This window comes from Equus asinus, chromosome 4 (assembly GCF_041296235.1).
Source record: "Equus asinus isolate D_3611 breed Donkey chromosome 4, EquAss-T2T_v2, whole genome shotgun sequence".
NCBI lineage: Eukaryota > Metazoa > Chordata > Mammalia > Perissodactyla > Equidae > Equus > Equus asinus.
This window is the reverse complement of record NC_091793.1, coordinates 113,781,463-113,803,622: the sequence shown is the minus strand read 5'-3', so window position 1 is coordinate 113,803,622 and position 22,160 is coordinate 113,781,463. Positions and strand designations below refer to the sequence as shown.

General features: G+C 38.5%; 1 protein-coding gene and 1 long non-coding RNA gene across 13 annotated transcripts in view; one reads left to right on the top strand and one right to left on the bottom strand.

Annotated features, from left to right (window-relative positions):
• The window catches only part of LOC123285219 (uncharacterized), a 63,289-nt gene extending 55,264 nt beyond the window's left edge, over positions 1–8,025 (bottom strand). Inside the window, exon 1 of one of the 2 annotated variants that reach the window (XR_011502871.1) lies at positions 7,908–8,025. This is a non-coding gene — a long non-coding RNA (uncharacterized lncRNA). Of the gene's footprint in view, positions 1–7,863 lie in introns of both variants that reach the window. The other variant, XR_006526835.2, reaches the window with a different exon arrangement.
• A 169-nt stretch (positions 8,026–8,194) lies between these two features.
• ATF2 (activating transcription factor 2) overlaps positions 8,195–22,160 on the top strand; it is a 73,471-nt gene continuing 59,505 nt past the window's right edge. For 4 of the 11 annotated variants that reach the window (XM_044768676.2, XM_044768678.2, XM_070508140.1 and 1 more), the window contains exons 1-2: positions 8,195–8,405; positions 20,402–20,502. The gene's annotated coding sequence lies outside the window, so the exon portion shown is untranslated. Of the gene's footprint in view, positions 8,406–12,584; positions 12,667–20,401; positions 20,503–22,160 lie in introns of all 11 variants that reach the window. The other 7 variants (XM_070508142.1, XM_044768679.2, XM_070508139.1 and 4 more) reach the window with 4 other exon arrangements.

Genomic DNA, 22,160 nt, shown 5'->3' with positions numbered 1-22,160 from the left:
GGAATCCCTCTTCCCACCTAGACAACAATTGCACTGTCAGGATCTGTCTAATGTAACTATTTTGGAACTCTGGAGTCTATTGAAGACTAATTTCAGTCAATTTTAGCTCTTAGTGAGTAGCAGCTACCATCCTGCAGCCCTAGTTCCGGGGCAGACAGCTGTGCAGGTGTTCCTGGAACAGCTTGCACACAGCTTGCAAGAGCCAGGGTGGGCAAAAAGAACAGTGTCCTCCAAATATTGGGGATCTGAGCTCTGATCGCTGATTGCTGCTTCTGATTACAAAGGTGTAGATGAAGAGGAGGGCAGCCATTGTTGTTGCACCTCCCCTCATTGTTGCAAGCCCATCTCCAGCTGAAGTGACTTCCAGGGAATTTAAAGAGCTTGCACCCATTTTTCCCCCCTTCATTTTTCTGTTTTTCCTCTTTTGGGAGCCAGACATTACACACCAGGACATTCAAAAGCAACTGCATACACAGAGAAAATTAGGCTCGGGCCACTCAGGCCCACGGAAAGGTGCAGGCTCAGAAAAGACCTGAGAAGACCTTAAGTTTACATGTCCCGCTGATCCTTGGCATAGAGATGGCCTACAACAATTAAAAAACAAACAAACAAACAAAAAAACCAGCAAACCTTGAGGAAGGAGGAGAATCTGATTTCCAGAGATACCACATTATTAGATCCAAATGTCCAGTTCTCAACAAAATATCACAAAGCATTCAAAGAAACGAGAGTATAGTTCATTCAAAGGAAAAAAAAAAATCTGTCCCTGAAAAAGAGCTGATGGCACATCTACTAAATTAAAACTTTGAAACAACCATTTTAACGATGATCAAAGAACTAAAGGAAGCTGTGGAGAAAATAAAAAAATGCTGTATGAACTTCCTGATTTCAAAACTTACTACAAAGCTACAGTAATCAAAACAGTGTGGTACTGGCATAAAGACAGACATAATAGACCAATGGAATAAACTAGAAAGCCCATAAATAAACCGTCACATATATGGTCAAGTAATTTTTGACAGTGCCAAGACCATTCAATGGGGAAGGACAATCTTTTCAGTAAATGGTGCTGGGGAAACTGGATATCCACATGCAAAAGAATGAAGTTAGACCCTTATCTAACACCATATGCAAAAATTAACTCAGAATGGATCAAAGACTTAAATGTAAGATCTAAAACTACAAAGCTCTTAGAAGAAAATGGGGCAAAAGCTGTAGGACATTGGATTTGGCAATGGTTTCTTGCATATGACACAAAAGGCACAAGCAACAAAAGAAAAAATAGACAAATTGGACATCATGAAAATTTAAAAATTTTGTGCCATAAAAGATGCTATCAACATAGTAAAAAGGCAACACACAGAATGGGAGAAAATATTTACAAATCATGTATCTGATAAGGGATTAATATCCAGAATATATAGAGAACTCCTAAAACTCAACAACAAAAAAACAACTCATTTTTAAAATGTTCAAAAGACCTAGACGTTTCTCCAAAGAAGATATTCAAATGGACAACAAGCACATGAAAAGATGCTCAACATCGCTAATCATTACGGAAATGCAAATTAAATCTACAAAGAGATACCACTTCACAAACACTAGGATGGCTACTATCAAAAAAATGAAAAACAGCAAATGTTGGCAAGGATATGGAGAAACTGGAACCCTTGTGCACTGTTGGTAGGAATATAAAATGGTACAGCTGCTGTGGAAAACATTATAGTGGTTCCTCAAAAAATTAAAAATAGAATTACCATATGATCCAGCAGTTCCACTTCTGGGTGTATATACAAAAGAATTGAAAGCAAAATCTTGAAGAGACGTTTGTACGCTCATGTTCATAGCATCATTATTCATAGTAGCTAAAATATGGAAGTAACCCAAGTGTCCACTGATGGATGAACGGATAAGCAAAGTGTGGTATATACATACAATAGAATATTTTTCAGCCTTAGAAAGGAAAGAAATTCTGACACATGCTGCAACACGAATGAACCCTATGGACATTAGGCTATGTGAAATAAGCCTGTCACAAAAGGACAAATGCCTATGATTCCACTTATATGAGGTACTTAGAGTAGTCAAAATCAGAGAGACAAAAAGTTGAATCGTGGTTTGCTAGGGGCTGAGGTGGGGGAATCGAGGAGGGTTATAGTTTAATGGGTATAGAGTTTCAGTTTTACAAGGTGAATTATGGGGATGGATGGTGGTGATGGTTGCAACATTATGAATGTATTTAATATCACTGAAATGTACACTTAAAATTGTTAAGATGGTAGATTTTATGTTATGTGTATCTTTTTGTTTTTGTTTTTTTTTGAGGAAGATTAGCCCTGAGCTCACTGCTACCAATCCTCCTCTTTTTGCTGAGGAAGACTGGCCTGAGCTAACATCCGTGCCCATCTTCCTCTACTTTCTATGTGGGATGCCTGCCACAGCATGGCTTGCCAAGCCGTGCCATGCCAGCACCCGGGATCCGAACCGGCGAACCCCGGGCCGCCAAAGTAGAACATGCAAACTTAACCACTGCGCCACAGGGCTAGCCCATGTGTACGTATTTTATCAAATTTATTTTTTTTAAAGTGAGAGGGATCAAGGTCCCAGAGGTTGCAATAAGGCCGAACGAAGATCCATTTCAGCAAGCGCTAGAAAATAGACAAGAAATTTAAAGAATTTCAGAGTTCAAGATTTTAGAGGTAAGGTAGGTCCAAAGAATGATGAAAATTTGTGGTCAAATTGCTAAACAGCTTAAGTTGAGTAGAAATGAATGTCATTGAAGTTAAGTTTAAGGAAGAATTGTAGGCAAGTGGGAAATAACATTTGAGAACCAAATAAACTATACTCATCCTTCTGCTGTAAGTTTTAAATTCTATTAGGTAATTTTAACCAATATGGATTGGTTTGGGTGCTTAGTGTTTAGGAGAGGAAAAGTTTGTATTGTTGCAGTACTATCCTCTGCAAAGCTTTTAAAAATATTATATGATTTCTACACATGAAATTATAAATGAGTTGTTGAATTCTCTACATGCTGAGCATATATTAATTTAGTAATTTCACGGTATTACTCTGCTGATATCACTATGGACTTAAGACTCAAATACATAGCCCATCAATTACTTGCCTAATTCTTTATATTATTAGGGGCAAAAATTACAATTTTTTTCAAGTCTAGTACCATCCTCTTCTGCCTCAACAAACATGGCAGTTGGATTCTGTCTCTGCCAATAGCAACATTATGCCTCAGCTTGTTTTGATGTAGAGATAGTTAATAAGTAGTAGCCAAAACTTGTCATAGTGTAAGATTTATAAGACAACAATAGCATCATTTTTATAGATTTTTTAAAAAGTAGACAGCATGAGTTTATTTATACTTCTCTATTCCCTTCACCCATCCCTATCCTACTCTCCCTCCCTCTACCCCAGCTCACTTGTGTGTGCTCCTCCAGGCTTTCTGGTGTTGTGTATATCATAATGTACTAGAGCATTGCTACTGAAAGTGAGGTCTGTGGGTCTGTGGATCAGCAGCATTAGCATCACCTGGGCGTTTGTTAGAACTATAGATTCTGGAGCCTTGTACCACATCTTCTGAATCAGAATCTGAATTTTACAAGGATCCCAGGTGATTTGTATATACCTTAAACTGTGAGAAGTACTGTACTAGGATACCATAATTTCCAGTATGCCGTGACTCACACTCCTTATCTTTCAAGAAGCTGTCAACTCATTCATTGGGAGACATTTTTTCTCCTTCCTATTGGAATGTATTGCTAATTTGTTGATTCTCAAAGTGTGGTCTGAGACCTCTGAGGGCCCCAAGAGCCTTTCAGGGGGTTCATGAGGTTCTCCCTTTTCCATGTACATAGTTGTGTGAGGCTAGATTTTCACCATATACTTCAACCAAAACAACATATTGCAACAGATCAAATGCAGAAGCAGATACAAGAACGCAACTATATTCTGTTAAGCTTGACATTGTGATTTACCAAAATGAAAACAATGCCATTCTTCTATTTTCGTTTTGGAAAATACAGTTATTTTTCAAAGAATGTTGTGTTGACATGTTGTTGTGGGGTATAGGGTCCCAAAAGTTTGAGAACCACTGGTATAATCTCTCAGTGAGAAAACGTGCTCAATGTGACATTTCACTTACTATATAGAAATGTCAATTTTGTAAATTGAGGGTAACCATATCTCCCTAGGTCACATCCTTTCAGCTATCAATCTATTTATAATCTCTAAAAATTGGCCCAGGTTCCGGGTGAGACTCTGCACTTCTTTCTCCTGGATGATGCAAGTAATCTATCTCCTCTTAGATGTTTAGTAACTTAGAGCTTCTTTCTCAGGGGAGCTTAAATATTGAAGGGAGGAACTGACCTAAGATCAACAGGGACTCATAAATCCAAAGGCTTTTGATTGTTCCACCTATTAGCATGAGCCAGCATCTTACAAGTGATCTTGGCAGAGACTCCTAAGAGGACCCACGGTTGTTGGCAATGGCTACTTTTCAACAAAAAGCATTTAGTCAGCACTCCCCAGCCATGGAGATTTCAGGCTCTCTCCTCTTATGGGAGGGGCCCAGGGTTTGCTTCCTCAAATAGCTACATAGGTTGGCTTAGTCTCTCAGATGCAGGACAGTCCCGCATTATTCCTTCAAGACTTGTATGTAAAGGACAGCTCAAAGCATTTATCTGCCTCTTTAGAGATAGAGATAGGGATGCTCTGGAGTATACTGTTTTGTTTAGCTACAGACAAACAGAAGCTATGTCTGATATATTAAATCTTCCCGTTTCACTCCATTTTTATATATATACATTTGAGCAGGGTTTAAGTAGAATTTTTATGAGCAATAACAGATTGATGGATTAACAACCACATAATGCTTCTAAACAAAGTGGAAATACCACATTCTGTGGCATTTGGAAGGTTTTGAGAGCACTTAGAGGCCATCATTGCTTCTTGTAGTATTTAGTAATGGACACTTATTCGATAGAAATGAGTTTTTTTCAAATAGCCTCATATCTAAGGAATATCAGTTTTATTCAGAAGTCATGCTGGCTTCTTAAAGGCAGTTCACCAGATCCTCACTAATATTCTTATGAGTAAGTTGGGTAGCACCAGCCCTAATGGTCTAGTGGTTATGATTTGGCACTCTCATTGTCAAGACCTGGGTTTGTTTCCCAGTCAGGGAACCACACCACCTGTCTGTTACTGTGGCGGCTGCATGTTGCTGTGACGCTAAAAGCTACGCCACCAGTATTTCAAATACCTGGGGCAACCATGGTAGACAGGTTGCAGCAGAGCTTCCAGACTAAGACAGACTAGGACGAAGGCCTTGGCCACCCACTTCAAAAAAACTGTCCATGAAAACTATGAACAGCAGCAGAGCATTGTCTGATACAGTGCCAAAAGGTGAGAGGAGGGCGCAAAAAAACTGGACAGGGTTCCGCTCTGCTGTACACAGGGTCACTAGGAGTCAGAATCGACTCAATGGCACTAACAACAAATGTTGGGTACATGCATGTTTGAAACAATAAGACAGGCAAAGAAGTGGTCCAGAAGAAGTTTCCTGCATTTCAAAAGAGAAGATTCTAGAGAACCTTAGGGCTCTTGGGGATATTGAGGAATTTGGAAGCCAGGGGAAAAAAATTGAAAAGCAAAGCATTTTATGAAGATATGGATAAATAGACAAGCTCACAGGATCAGAACTGAAATAGTAACGACATTCATTTGGTTACACTGAATGTTTTCTTCATTTGAGAAAAGTTACAGTAAAGGAACTATTGTGGAACCAGAAATATGTAGATAAAGTGAGACCCTTTGCTAACTGACAGGCTGCCAACATGCATATATAATAGATTTTCTTCCTCTCCACCTGTTTTTTCCCCTAATCCCCTTTATATTTTCTCATTTTAGGTATATCATCTTTTTAGAAAATTAGCTAAAATTGCATTCTCACAACAGATCAGAGTACTGTTCATATTACTAAATGATTCTTCTTTCATCTAAAAGGACTCCTGAAAGACTTTCTTTAAAATAATGTATTCCTCTAGTGCATTATGGAGATAATTACTACATACTTGACAACAGACTGGAGAAGTAGGGATGAGGAGGAGAAATTTAAAACCAAACCGACTGCCAGTTGAATCAAGATCGGAGAAAAGACTTTCAAATTTTTAACACAAGGGAATGGAAAATAATTATTTTAAAAAATCTACTCTAATTTTAAATGCCACAACATTTATAGTTCTGTTTCTCACAGTAGACCTGGTAGGGGATGGAGAGAAGCACCATTTTAGTGAATGTATTCTAGACCTAACAATTTGTGATCTGTCAGTCGCACATTTTGTCCATCATCATGCTCATCATCATTAATCTGAGCTGCTGAGGTTTTAATAATTATTGCTAAATAATTAGTGCTACACTACACTAACACTACTGCACTGTTATTAATATTATATAGGGATAGTACTTTCATTTTAATTTGAGAAGTAAACTGTTAATATTTGGCTTCTTTCAGGTCTCTGGAGCAATGAAATTAGTTTTAAAGAGGAGTGAGTTGGCTCACATACATGTATACAGGCCAGAAGCCTGTTAAAAGGTCCAGTGCTATTACAATTTCATTTTTATGCCAGATACCATTATTGAACTACAGGTTCATTAACTCTCAAATACTATCCCCGATAATCTTCCAACAATTTCAGTTTCACTGTGGTTTGGAGATAATGTTTGGGAGCGCATTTTATGTTAATACACAAACTTTATTCGTAATTTTGTTATAGACTAGAAATCAACACTTAGTAAATGGAAAAACAAGGCACTGAAAAAACTTTTTTTTAATAGTTAATGCAAATTTTCAGAGGCCTCTGATCATGCTTTTCAACTTGTGCCGATGTGTATTTATTGAACAATCAATATCCCTACACTTAACACTGAAATATTTAAGTTGTATAGAGAATTACAGAGCAACATTAAGAAGAAACATTTCCAGCAATGTACTTCTTTCTGTGTTTTTAGGGGTGTATCTGTGTCAATTGCAGAGTAGTAAATAAGGTCTTTTTTGTCCCTCATGTTAAATTAACCAAATGAACTCCCCCTCTCCTCCTTTTTTCAATGAACTACTTTCAAAGCTTGACAGACATTTCTTTGGCATTGCACCGACCTATTAAGCAGTAGGATAACATTGTGGAAAGACTGCCATTTCTATGCCATATTCTAATTTGGTGTCCTTTGTCCTCTCTAAAATGTTAATACGGAGTTGTTGATGTTTTAAAGGTTTGAAATTATTTCTACTAAAATTGATATTTTTTAAATCTATAACTACTAAGTAAAGGAAAATTGATAAAATAGGATTCACCATAATATGGAAGATTTTCTTATAAACAAGCCTTGCACTATTTTAAATTACGGTGATACAGTGGAAGGCATTGTATTTCCTTTTGATAAGTTACTTAGAACATAATTATATGCCAATATCATATCCTGTTCTAGGCGTTTAGAAGCCAGAAGGATCAGTCCACTTACAGCCTAGGAAAATTCGAACAAATGTCATTCAGAGTAAGGCCTTTTTCTTTTCAGAACTGATTTATCTTGCTTTCCCGCTTTGGGCGTGTAAGGCGGTTGGCGGATTATTTCCGGCAAATTCGGCCTCTCCCAAACCTCATCTTAACAGAAGCTCCCCTTTTCAGGCTGCAGGTTAGCCAGAAGGTGGGTTTAGGCACGCGACTCCCTACGCTTTACTCTTCTTCCCACCCAGGGCCGGGAAGTGACAGCAATGGAAATACCGAGTTCCCAGGGCGGGGCTGGGAGGACCCTTCCCGCTTTCTCTCCCGCCACTCGCAGCCTTTCTAGAGTTGACTTTACCTCCCCGCACACCGTCAACCCCTTCCGGCGACCTCAACATCCACCTGCTCCAGCGCCGGGCATCCGCGCCCGCCTCCAGCCGCTGCCAATCACACGCTTCCGCAGGTCTTGAGTTTCGGAGACACCTCTTATTTACTCTCTGGTCCCGCCCCCTCCAGAACTGCTTCCCGCCCTTCGGGACCTTGTCCAATCACCAACGCCGAGTGTCCTTTGGTTCCCGCCCCCTGCATCCCCGCCCTCCTGAAGTCCTGCCCCCTCCTTTAAGTCTGACGGAACAGCTTGACCCGGAGGCGCTCGGTCTGAAGGAAGGCAAGAAGGGGCGTGTGCGTGTAGGGAAGGGACGCGAGAAGAAAGGGGGGATGCCGGGAGTGGGGCGGGGAGAAGGGTTGTCAGTCCGATCTCGCGAGAGAGGACGGAAGCCTGTGGGAGCCCGTGGCCTTTAAAGTGCGGTTCAGCCCTTTCCTCCAGGGGTAGTTTGTAAACACGGCTGAGCTCTGGCCTCCTCGGAGACCGAAAGAAGCATGAACTAGTGACCTGGCGAGGTGAGTGGTCATGGGGAGAGGGCCGCAGGACTGGAGACCATAGGGATACAGAGAAAGAAGGCGCTAACATGGCGACGTCCCTCACCATAGTCCCCACCCCCCGCTTCCCATCACCTCGGGCGCGCCTGCCTCGGTGCCTAACCCTCGAGGCGACTGTGGTTGGGCTGCCACTTCACCGGCCCGCGCGGCGTTCGGCTTCGGGAGCCCGACCGGCCGCGCTGGACCGTTAGGTAACGCGCTCGTTGTTCCGGCCCCTCCCCGCTCGCGCGCTTTCCTAACGGAGAGGAAAAGGGAATAACGGCTCCTCTTAGACCCCTCCCCCCGATTTATCTTCCCCGCTCCGGTCAGTTCAGAGGTCCCTGGGGCACATGTCGATCCGCCGAGGGTACAGGGAGACCCTCTCAGTCCTTGGATTGAGCAGGAAGAGGGCCGGCTCTGAGCTCCCCACCCGGCACTCAGAGCTTGGGGACTGTGTGTGTGTGTGTGATGGTGGCGGGGAGGAGGATCCGGAGGCGCGGCTGGAAATAGGGTCAGGGTCTCTGGCTGCGGTGGAACGTGATGGAACAAATGGTATGGAGAAGCTGGGAGCTGGAAGTCTCGGTCTTTTCTCTCCTTTCTGCCCCCTCACACTCCTGCCACCCCCACTTTATCCCCGTGGGGCGGGGCTGAGGTGTGGGTGCAGATTGATTTCGGTTTTCCCCCCGTTTTTTACCTTCCTGGGTGGACTGCAGACCTACTGTAGGGAGATAATCTCTGCTTTTTATTAATGTCTTAGGGACTAGGGCCGAGGGTGTGTGTATGTTTTCTCTGTTCGCTCGTTGAACCGACGCTGGAAATGAGAGGGCGGAGGAGCTGGGGACTATTTTTGTGCCGTTAGGTAGTATGAAATTGTCTTTGCTTAATGAGGAGTCTGAAAACCTTTGAGGCCAAGAGCAAAACTACTGTGAATAAGATGGAGTAAAAGGGATTACTCCTGATGGACTTTAGACCTATTGACTAATCCCTAAATTGTAATGTGAAAGTTACGATTTCTTAGGAATTTCAAATTACGGAGACGGTAACAATGCATACATTTAATGTATAAATTTGAAGTCACAACAAAATCTGTTCCTCTGAGCACACTTTTTTGTCCTATTTGAAGAAATTCATAACCGCCGGCATTGTCAGTATTAGCGTTTCTAGGCATAATCTTTAAATAGCTGTGTATCCTTGGTCTGTTGTACCAAAACTCTGAAGGTGAGAAGCTTGTTAAAAAGTCAGCCCTACAAGGTTAAGTGCCCTGAAAGACTCAGAAAGTAGCAATTATATGTTGTAATTAAATTTGTTACACTGACTTGAGGAATCCACTCTAAACGCTTTTTTCAAAACTGCCGGAACATCGTTGTAAAGTATGCTCAAAAAATAGAGACGTCCTTCTGCAGATCAAGAAACAGAATTGAGCAAGTGCATGGATATTTAAGGCCATCGATAAATGAGTAACAATTAAGAATCTTAGTCTTTGTAATTTATAAGATTTTTCCAAATTTACGCTGGTGTGTATGCTGCATGCCTAAGACATGTTTCATCTTGCTTTAGAGGATGCTACTGCCATTCAGTTTTAATTAGTAAAGTATAATATTGTGGTAATTTAGAATGTAGGATTTGTATATTAATTATGAGTAAGGCAGGAGCTTTCAGGGGCTTTTGTATGTGTGTTTTTAAGGTACATAATTCCTTGTGTAGATCTGATTGCATTTCCTGGAACTTCTTTTTTAAATTCTTTATTAGAATGTTTGGAAATTTGGGGGCACTATATCATAATCTGTATGTAATTCAGAAATTCCTGCATTTACTGTTTTACTTGGAGTATTTGTTTCATATTTTTAAACTAAGGTAACGGTAGAAATGAGTATGTTAGGTCTTTAACAAATAATTTGGAAGGATGCTTTTTGTTGCTACTTAGTATTTGGAAGCTATATGAATATCACTTAAAAAAATAATATGCTGTACATCAAACATCTACTACGTATAATTAGCAGTAACTCAACAAATCATCTAAATTTTTGTATTTTGGAAAAGTTAGGTTTTAATGATTTATTTGTTCTGTGCTGGTAAATTAAATTGTTAGGTAAACAATCCCACCATAAATGCTATTTCCAGTCATTTTGTCTTCAAGCTCTTCCTTCCAATATGAAATATGTCTCTAAGCTGGCACTTCTTTCTCTTTGGTATTCTTACTGTAATGTCCTTAGAGAAGAAAAAGTAGTTGAAATCTCCCTGTTTAAAACCAAATTTTCACAAGAACGTCTCTTGTTTAAAACCCGTTAAATAATAATAATTGGATATTCGGCTGATCCTTATAAAAATCAATACATACAGTACTTGTTATTCTATTCTATGTATGTAAAATGTACTGTAAAAAAACAAATGTGCATTGTTATAGTCAGTAGTTTAACTTGGTATTTCTGTGTTTGTCTTATACTCACACCTGTTCCTTGAGGCTAAGAATGTTTCTAAATTGCTGTACATTCTCTTAATGTAATTTTTAATGAGGAGGTAGTAGTGATAATATTCACCTGTTTATATATAGGGGAAAACCCCACAAAACATTTTATTTCTTTTGTTCTATTTCTTAAGGTCAAGGTTAAAAATTTAGAGTAAGGTATAGTTTCACAGAAATTTTGGAAAGTTTGTGGATCTTTAAGGCCAACAATAAGAATTAGTTTACATATATTATTATAAATATATATCATTATAATTGTACACTTTTAGATACAGATAGTTATTAAATCTGCTATTTTCATTTATTCTTTTTAACTGGTATATTCATTTATATTTTATGTGTTATGTTTAGTGAGGCTTTTTTTTTTCTTCTTGATATTTTGGCAGAGGTAGTAAAGTGATTAAAAACATTTTTTGCAACAAAAAGGGATGTAAATAAACAATGCTTTTGAGGCTAGGCCTATTCACCCGTGTCTGCATTCTGTATCTTAACAAAGATAGTGGTTCTCAACCGTTTTTTCTGTCTTCATAGCCAAGGAAGAGAAAACACTCCCAACAGTAGTAGTAGCTTATTACCACAGAGACTCTCAGCGAGATAGTAGGGAAAGACAGGGTGGAATGATTGTAATTGGCAAGAGCCAAGTGGCAAAATACCAAGTATATTTTCGTTATTTTGGTAGTATGTCGTTACCTTTGTCTATATTATAACCTTAAATTTATAAATATGTTCCTATGAGTTCCTTAGGTTGCCTAACTGAACCTAAACCTTTGTCATCCCAATTTTATAGCTTTGTTTTTTCTAATTCTACTGTTTGGGCTAGTGTGTCTCCTTTCACTTATGAACACATTAGAATAGTGTTACTAGAAATCAACTCCAAATTTCCCCTACTAACAAATAATTGTTTTTATTATTTTTGTTGTCTTCTAACTTGTGCATATATGTTATAGCTTTTACATAATTATATGGTAGATACAGTTTTATTTTACTTTTATGGCATTAGCAATTTCCTGTGTTATCCAACCTTTGTAATATTTAATGGGTACATACATGATAGTTTACAAAATGACTATAAAAATTTCCTCAATTTTAAATGCCCCAACAGGAAAATAATTGTTTTCAGTTTCTGCCTGTTTTAACATTGAATTGAGTATATCTGTGCGTGTATCTTTTTTCTTATTTTGATTTGTTTCCATAGGATACTAACATCAAATGAAATTACCAGGCCAAAGGATATAAATGTTTTCACAGTTGCAAAATTTTTGCCTCCCCAAAGAGTTGAGCAAGTTTACACCATCATCAAAATACAAATGCACCAACTTTGTCGTAATTTTACCAACTTTGGAGTTGTGCTTATTAAAGTAGGATTATTTAATTAGGAATTGTTAATGGGAATAATTTGCATATTTAGCAGTTTTATTTAGTTGACTGTATCAGTCTGTAGTTATTTGTCTGCCAGTAATCTGTGTGCTGGGACAGATAACTATGTATTTTATACTTTGTGTCATTTCACTGACTGTTTCTCTTAAAGATTACTGGAACTTTTGACAATCTAATAACAATAATCCTTAAATTTTATGCAGATTTACATAGTTTACACATTGGATGTCTTTTGCTAGTTTGTTTTAGTATAAGAGCTACTTTCTGAACTGTAGATTTATGAGTTAATAAGATTCATACTGACGTTTATTTCCATATAGGTAACCTTTGAAATAAAGAATGTGTATGTGATAGCCAAATTGACTGAATTTTTGTTTCCTCTATATCGTCTTCTGGCACATAGTAAGTATATAATCAATGTTTTAGGGTAGTTCTTAGGAACTGGATTGTCATGGGTCTACCACTTGTTATCTGTGTCACCATGGGCAAATAATATAACTTCTCTGTGCCTCATTTCCTTATCTTTAAGGATAATAATACTTAACTCAGAGCCTTGTTGTGGATGTTCAAATAATTAATGTATGTACAATGCTTAAAACAGTCTCAGAAACTTAATGAGTACTCACTATATGGTGTGGTAATTATTATTGTGAAAGTTCATTCAGAAATAACAGTCATCTAGCACAGCACCTCCAGGCATGCATGTGATGTGGCTTGAAGGCAGTACATCAACCATCTATTTGGTAGCTTTGACGATAAAGTTGAGTTTTCCCTGGAAACTTAAAATTTGAGCTGGAACTTAGTACCTTAGAATTTTCATAAATCCCTGTGAGGCAATATCTCTTATTTTTTCTTCCATATATACACCCCTTCTCCCCAAGTCAGACTTTTTCTATATAAAACTCATGCAGTATAGCATATCTCTACTTTGAACTGATAAAATTGTGATACTTTGATTACCATAAAATCCAGTTGTCATTTTCTTGTATTCCACCAATACCACTATGAACATTTTGGTGAAACCTTTCATTACTTCCTCTCTATAGTGGATGAGATGATGTGTAAATCAAAAGACCACATTTCTAATGTTTATTCTTTTGAATTTTTTACTAACTATTCAACTAATATAACCCCATCATCAGTTCTCAACCACAGTGTTGAAATTCACTGGTGTCTTGTATCATTTGTAAGGAAAGTTGGTTTTTCTTTTTCTTAAAGGTATGCTTTTTTTGGTGAGAAAGATTGGCCCTGAGCTAGCATCTCTTGCCAATCTTCCTTTTTTTTTTTTTTTTCTCCTCCTCAAAGTCCTGGTACATAGTTGTATATCCTGGTTCTAACTCATTCTAGTTCTTCTATGTGAGATGCCACCATAGCTTGGCTTGATGCATGGTGCATAGGTCCACGCCCAGAATCTGAACCGGCAAACCCTGAGTGTCAAAGTGGAGTGCATGAATTTAACCACTCGGCCACGGGCTGGCCCCAAGGAAGGTTTTAATGATTGTTGAAATATGGATGTTGGGTTGAGGGTTATTCCTGTCATAATATCTCTTTCACTTGCTTGAATTTTGACGTACTTTGAGAGAAAAAGAGAGAGGTGAGCTTATGAGTCTTGTAAATGGGAATTATACGTAATCTTTACCCTATCTTATTCGTGCCTTCTTTATAATGAGAAATTATTATTGATGTACTCTTAATAGCAGTAATGACTGAATTATTGTAATTCTTGGTGAGTTGTCAATTTCTATTTCTGTTTTCTTTTTACATTTGCAAAAGGTAAGTTTTTAGTAAAAAAAAAAAGAAAAACAATGATAAGTACATTTTATACGTCTACCTTGAGCAAAAATAATGCTATGGACGTTATTTCATATAACAGATACAATTACTGAATCTAAAATGATGTTATTAGTAAACTTGCATTAGCACTGTTCATATTCATAGCTATTAATCTGTAAGTTCTTTGTATTTATATATTTCTAATGTTATTCTTTTGTAATTTTAAACTATAAAACAGGAACTTGCTTATGTTACATCACCTAGAGATTAAAGGTCTGGGAATAATAAAGAATCACTTAAAAAGTGAAGTTTAACTTAAAAATTGGACTACTGGGGGCTAGCCCTGTGGCCTAGTGGTTAAAGTTCTGTGCATTCCCCTTTGGTGGCCCGGGTTCATGGATTTGGATCCTGGGCGTGGACCTACTGCACTCATCAGCCCTGCTGTGGGGGCATCCAACATACAAAGTAGAGGAAGACTAGCACAGATGTTAGCTCAGGGCTAATCTTCCTCAAGCCAAAAAAGAAGAACATTGGCAATGGATGTTTGCTCGGGTCAAATCTTCCTCACCAAAAAAAAAAGAAAGAAAAGAAAAAAGAACTACTGATATTTTTATTAAAGAATATTTTGAAATAATGGACCAATATCACTATGCATGTAGTCATAGTGTTCTTTCATGAATACAGTATTGAGAAAAGTCTGTGATGTTCTTTATGTGTCCCATCAGCTTTGAGTAGTTTCATTAAGACTTTAATATACTGAGGAGTTGAGATATGTGTGAAGGAAGGACATCTGTCATGTCTCCTGTGAGAGGTAAAAAATTAAAAACTGCTGCGTCCCTCGTTAAAGCTGGGTTTATATTTTTCTCGCTTCTGAGGAGTTTGATTTCTTTACATTGATGAACTAAACTTTATGTACCAAATAACCTTATGGGATAACATCAAATTCCTCAGTTAAAGATTAATGTAAAAATATTCTGTCTAAAAGTTAAACTAAATATGTAGTTCTCAGTTTCCAGCCTTAAAAATAAAGAAAGTAGTAAGATTAGGATTAGTTGAGGATTAGGAAAACATACATTTAAAGTCAAAGTAAAACTTCTAATAAACATAATGGATACTGTATGGGTGCCATGCACTGTTACGTATTTTACATGTATTATTCATTTTTTTTTGACAACACTGAAACTAGTATATTGTTTCTTACTGGAGAGGATAGTAGTGAAATCATACCATTTAAAAATTTTCTGATATAGAAACGTAAAGATACTTTAACTTTGAAAGGGGAATGAAGTCCTACTGGCTAAATGCTACAGATTTTCAAACTCTTAGGTTTAAGTTTGTTACAGTGACCATATTGCTGTTCCCAAAGTGAGCTCTAGGATCATTGCTTGCATTTTGTGGTGCTTGACCAAGATCTAAGAAAGAAATTATGGCACAGAGAAAACTCTCTATCCATAAGGTACTGCTGCCCTGGAAACCTTGGGACACAAGCCTGTCCTCCTTGGTACCTTAACATTTTTGCTCACTCTAATTTTCTATTTCTGCATCACAAATTACCATATACATTGCATCTTAAAACAACACAGATTTATCTTACAGTTTTTTGTAGGTCAGAAGTTCAGGTGGGCTCAGGTGGGTCCTCTGCTTAGGGTCTTACAAAGCCAAAAGCAATATGTTGGCAGAGGTGCATTCCTTTTTTGGAGTCTCTGGGGAGGAACCGCTTCCAAGTTCATTCAGATTGTTGGCTGAATGCTGTTGTAGGACGGAGGTCCCTCTTTCTTTGCTGACTATCAGGGCTGATATTTGCTCCTAAAAGCTGAAATGCTTTCAATGCTTCCCCCTCCAGTAATGGCAGTTCAGGTCTTTCTCATGTTTCTAATCTCTGTGACTTCTGCCTCTGCTGAATCTCTGAACTCCAGATGGAGAAAGTTCTCTGCTCTTAAATGCTTGTATAATTAGATTGGGCCACCTGGATAACGCAGGATAATCTTCCTATTTTGGGATCTGTAATCTTTTTATATCCACAGAGTCCATTTTGCCATGTAACCTAACTTATTCACAGGTTCCAGGGATTAGAGGATGGACATCTTTGGGGTCCATTCCGCTTACTACACTCATATATACTACTGAAAAGAAATTTGATAAACTATGTACCCTTGCACCTTTCTAAGTTGATTCCTAAAATTTTTCATCACAAGTTTAAATACTTGAAAGAGGTATAATTTCTGGCTTTTCTAGATATTGACACCATTCTTTTATAAGTACCTAATTTCCACAGAGGTTTGATACCATCATTGGTTTTAAAAAACAAACTTTAAGGGGTTGGCCCCGTGGCCCAGTGGTTAAGTTCGCGCGCTCCACTGCAGGCGGCCCAGTGTTTCGTTGGTTCGAATCCTGGGCATGGAGATGGCACTGCTCATCAAACCACACTGAGGCAGCGTCCCCCATACCACAACTAGAAAGACCCACAACGAAGAATATGCAACTATGTACTGGGGAGCTTGGGGGAGAAAGAGGAAAAAAATAAAAAATAAATAAAAAAAAAAAACCCAAACTTTAAGGCCTGGCCCTGTGGCTGAGTGGTTAAAGTTCTGTACGCTCCACTTCAGCAGCCTGGGTTCGTGGGTCCAGATCCCGGGCATAGACCTACTCCACTGCTGTAGAGGTGTCCCACTTACAAAAAATAGAGGAAGATTGGCACAGATGTTAGCTCAAGGCTAATCTTCCTCAAGTAAAAAAGAGGAGGATTGGCAATGGATGTTAGCTCAGGGCAAATCTTCCTAAGGAAAAAAAAAGGCAAACTTTAATTCATCTTTAACAGTTGGAAATTTTCATTGTTTCTTTTTCTTATTTATTTGTTATATTAATTTCCACTTCTCCAACATAATTTTATTTGAATCCAGTATATTTTAATGTTTTAAAGTATTTTATTGATCACCTTACCATACTTCCCTGCAACAAGTATAAATTGAACTTTTCAGTTTCTTTTTTTTTTTTTTTTTGAGGAAGGTTAGCCCTGAGCTAACATCTGTTGCTAATCCTCCTCTTTTTTTTTTTTTTTTGCTGAGGAAGACTGACCCTGAGCTAACATCCGTGCCCATCTTCCTCTGTTTTATATGGACACCTGCCACAGCATAGCTTGCCAAGTGGTACGTAGGTCCACACCCAGGATCCAAACTGGCCAAACCCTGCCTGGGCCACCAAAGTGGAATGTGCAAACTTAACCGCTGAGCCACTGGGCCAGCCCCAAACTGTTCACTTTCTTAATGATTTCCTCTTTGCTTTGTTCTCATGGAGCTCCTTCTCAGGACAATGCATTTTTGGACAATATTTTGAGAATGGAAGAGGCAATCATTAAATGAAAGTTTTTATTGCTCCTGTCATCACACTGCAATATATCTGAATTCAGAACATTCCTAAACACAGGGGAAAACACCGTTTTTTTTGTGGTTAGGAAGATTTGCCCTGACCTAGTAATATCTGTTGCCAATCTTCCTCTTTTTGCTTGAGAAAGATTGTTGCTGCACTAATGTGCCATTTTGTATGTGGGTCGCCACCACAGAATGGTTTAATGAGCAGCATTTAGGTCCATGCCCAGGATCCGAACCTGTCAACCCTGGGCTCTGGAAGCGGAGCACATGGACTTAACCATAACTATGCCACTGGGCCGACCACCAAAACACCATTCTTAAAGCCATGCTTTACTTAACAGAAATATTTATAAGACAGGGAAAGACACAAGCCTGAGGTTTAATGGTACCTTGATTAGTGGAGGCTTCAAGACACTGTGATTTTAAATTATCCCCTTGTTTTGTTCCATGGAGGTTTTTACAAACTGGGGCAATGCATTGTAATAAGATTTGGTATGGGTGAGAAGTATGGGTTTCTTTTGAAATGTGAAACAATGAGGGCCTAGGGAAAGTAGGCAGATCATTTTTAGGAAAGCAGACAGAGAGAAGTTGAAGATTTGGAAATTGGTTTTCTGGAAATTTATCCCTAAGTTCAGATGTCCCTTGGAAAGTCTTAGTGTACCTTCAGCAATACATACACGTCTTTGAGCCCTGCTGCCTGGAAAGAGTGTCTGCCTCCTGCGTAGCTCCTGTCCCCCCACAAGGCCAGAAGCCAACTTCTCTCTACTATCTAGGATTGCCCTTGGGTATGTTAGACTCTTCTGAGTCCATGTCCAAAGGAGAATTAATTCCTTTCTCACACTAACGTCTACTTTTGGGGCTCTGTTTCCTGGCACATTATCTGCCCTTTTCCAGAATACTTGCCATTAGCAGTATTTGCTCTCTTCAGCAGAGGTCCTATCTCTCACCCACAGGTTAATTAAATCCAAATGTAAGAAATACATATGCAGTGGCTAAGGTAGGGTAGTAATGATAAAGGAGAGGTTCCTGACATCTGTGCCTTTCAAGTTACAAAAAAGGTAAACATTGTTTTTAATGTCTTTCAAACTCTGGATGATTATTTTAACATTACATGTGTAAAACATAAGTTGTATAGGCCAGGTGCAGCTGGCTAGCTTAATTTTGTTGTCTTTCACTTGAAGTGAAGACCAGAAGTCCATCTTGCTGTTTTCTAGGATGTTAGTTACTGGTCTTTTGTGAGCAACTGCTGAGATAAGACAAACACTCCATAAGAAAATCTGAAGTCATACTTAAACATTTTCTTGGAAGGAACAATTTGCAGAAATTTGTCTCTACCTAGAAGATGTGAACCTTTACATTATCACACAGAGCCCTTTGTCCTTTGAGTTGCTGCTCCATTTATAGTCCCCATTTTGCATTTGTATAGCTGTCCCTTTCCCTTTAAGGAACAGTCTGATTATAAAACAGAATTTTGTTGCCAGCATTGAAGCAAGTCTTTCTATCTTTTGGTGTTCACATAAAAGTTTTAAACATATTAAGGCTGTTTTAGCCAACCTCATTCAGCATAAAGTACAACCCTTATTTCCAACAATCTGTGTAATAGGGAAATCCTCCAAGTTTTTACATGGTCTAATAATGGGAGCTCTGCCCTCAAATAATGGAAGAGCAAAGTCTGCTTTCCCTTTTAACATCTTGCTCCTGGGATCACTGCCTTTTCCTAATGCAGTTGGTAACTTGGCCCTGTGCGCAGGTCGCACCCAATCTCACCTTGGGCACTCTATTACATAGTGGTCTCCTGTAATCATTTCTAAGTTTTGTGGACTGCTTTGTGAGTTTATCCTCCCAAACTACAACTATTTAGGTTGTTTCTTTACTCTTGCATTGTTATTCTGGTCTTCAGAATCTTCCCCGCTTCTTCCGTCACCTACAGATTGGCCTTGCACATTTAGACAAGTTCTTATGAACGTTGGTTTTGCTCTTTGGCCACTGGCAGGACTTTCTGCTTTTGAAAGCTTATGTCTGAAGACTGTTAAGGCGTCTCTACAGAGTATCCAACCATCTTACATTTTAGAATGAAATGAGTGTGATGACAGAAACAACTAATTGTCCACCAATATTCATTCTCTTCTTTTTCCTTATTGTAGATGCTCCAATTTTTAGCTGAGCATGTGGTGAAATAAAGAATATATTTCCCAGCTTCCCTGCTAGCTATGGCCATGTAACTTAAGTTCTGGCCTGTGGAATGTAAATAGAAGTTTCCTCTGAGATTTCTCAAAAGTTTCTTTAATGGGAGGCTCTCGCTCATCTCCCCATTCTTTTCCTTCTGTCTGATTAGCAGATGTGATAACTAGACTTTATTTTAAACCATGAAGGGGATGCTGTATATTGAAGATGGCAAAACGACACAACAGAATGAGCCTGGGTTCCTAATCATCATGGTTCTGCACTGTCTACCTTTACGTGAGAAATAAACCTCTGAATCATTTAAGCCTTTGTTATTTTGAGTTTTCTGTCATTTATGGCTGAACCTAATCCTAACTGATACAGATATAAAAAAGTCAAGCTGTTTCCAAATAAGAAGAAAAACTATTAATCTTCACTCTGAGAATTTTGATGCTCAGATTCAGCACTGCCTTTTCGTCTGTCATCTGTGACTACCTATCCCTTCTATTATGGTAAAAAGCTTTGTTTTTCTCTTTTCACCAAGACTGCATTGCTGAACTTCTGTCCTTGAGACTGTTATACCTCTCATAGGTGGTGGCAGTGTGCCAGAAGTTATGGGAGGCCACAGGATAAACTTAATCCTGGAGCATTGAAGATTTTAGAGAGAACCTTAGTTTTTATATTAAAAAATTATGGAATGGAAGGCACAATTCACATGCATTTTTAAATATAAAACATTTCAAAAATTTTATAATGGAGTTGAACTGCATGAGGCTGTTTCTTTAGATCTTGCACAGTAACGAGTTCACTCTTCTGCCTCTCCTTTGCCCTAGGGATACTTAGATGGGAACTTCAGCGACACTGCTTACTTGATTAGAGCTGAGGGATTCCTGGCAGCAGAGTGAATAAAGCTCATGGCCCACCAGCTAGAAAGGTAAGAGATTTTAAGCTTTTAATGGAAAAGTGGTCTTTTTATTTTGTGGTTGTCTCTCAAATATGACTGAATTCAATAGATGTTTCCAGACTGTAGTCCTCAGAATGCTACTGTCCTACGGTATTGATAGTGTTTAGGGGGAAAAAAGTTCTGAGGTTCAGCAAATATGGAAATGTCCTTCTGGAGCTACAGTGCATATCAGCATCTAAAAGCACACTGAAGACTTATGTGAAAGTATTAAATTTTGTTTAACCTGGAAGCTCCTAAATTTACCTGGTTAGGGAATCCTCTATAGCAAAGAGTCCCTATGTGAAAGTCCCAGTTCTCTAGGATTTTATAAGGATAGTAACAGAAGGTAATCCTTGAGGTATTTTCTGTATTGCAAAAATATTTTGGACAGAAAGTATTCCCCCCTCTAAGGCTGTACAAGCTAACTGAAGTGTCAAATTTATTTGCTTTTGGATTGAATTGCATCAAGTAAGTATAGTACCATGATTATTTCGTGCTGATCAGAAACATTAATAGAAAGTTATATAGCGCCTCAAATGTACCTTTATTGAACATCTACTATGTGCTAGCCACATTGTACTGATGTTAAAGATAACGAAGTACAATGGTTTCTGGTCTCAGGCCATTTACAGTTTGGGGATACAGCTTCTAAAACTGGAAGGAAGATACTGATTTAGTAAATGTGGTGTGGCATATAAAATCTTTCAAAACATGGTGGTCTAGTGATAGACTTTGTCAGATATATCAAGATACACAGGCAAATTGGCCTATGCTGTTGTACCTGAATCTGGAGGTTTAGATCAAGAGAAAGTATGTGTAAATGTACAGTTACTCAAATAATGACAAAGTTTTGGAAAATAATTTAAATGTACATATCTATTTGAAAAAGTAAGAATTTTTAAGCAGGTTTAATGAGGAAAGGGTGGCAACACTTGTAATTTTTTCTTACACACTGATATATACATTAAATAACTTTGAGCTACTTGATACTTGATGCTTAAATGTTCAAGTCCACTGATTTGGTTAGAAGTATTTTCCGTAAAATGTAAATTCCAGAAGGACAGTATCATTGTACCTCGGATCTAGCACAATTCCTACCCTCTTGCACATACTCAATAAGTGTTTATTGACTGAATGACTAAGTAAATAAGAGATCTGAGTTTCAGGATAGGAGGATAGTGGACGGAGGGAGATCAGAGGTAAGTCTGATTAGTGTTAACTAAGAGGTAGGCAAGTGGAAAGTGAGAGCGTTCTGCTGAGAGAGGGAGCTGACTAAAAGCTTGTATAAGTAGATCCAAGAGATCAAGGGGTAGCTTCTTAGCTTGGAGTACGAGACACGGGTCAGTCTCTCCAGGGGTCTGGAGACAGTGTTGCGGATTTGAGGCCTTATCCTAAGAACATTATTTTCATAACTGGTTCTTTCCTCTCATTTTGACTGGCACTGAATGGTTTGAGTGCAAACCATCATTCTCTTTCCTGGACTTAGCAGTAGCTTGTACTGGTTTTCTTCTGCATAGCGTTGCCCTCTTTAATCCATCCTCCACACTTCTGTTAGTGATCTTGCAAAAATGCTCCTTTGATTGTGCAATCCACCTAATTAAAATCTTGCCATTTTTTGTGGTAGCGTTAGGCAAACTTTTTCTTTAAAG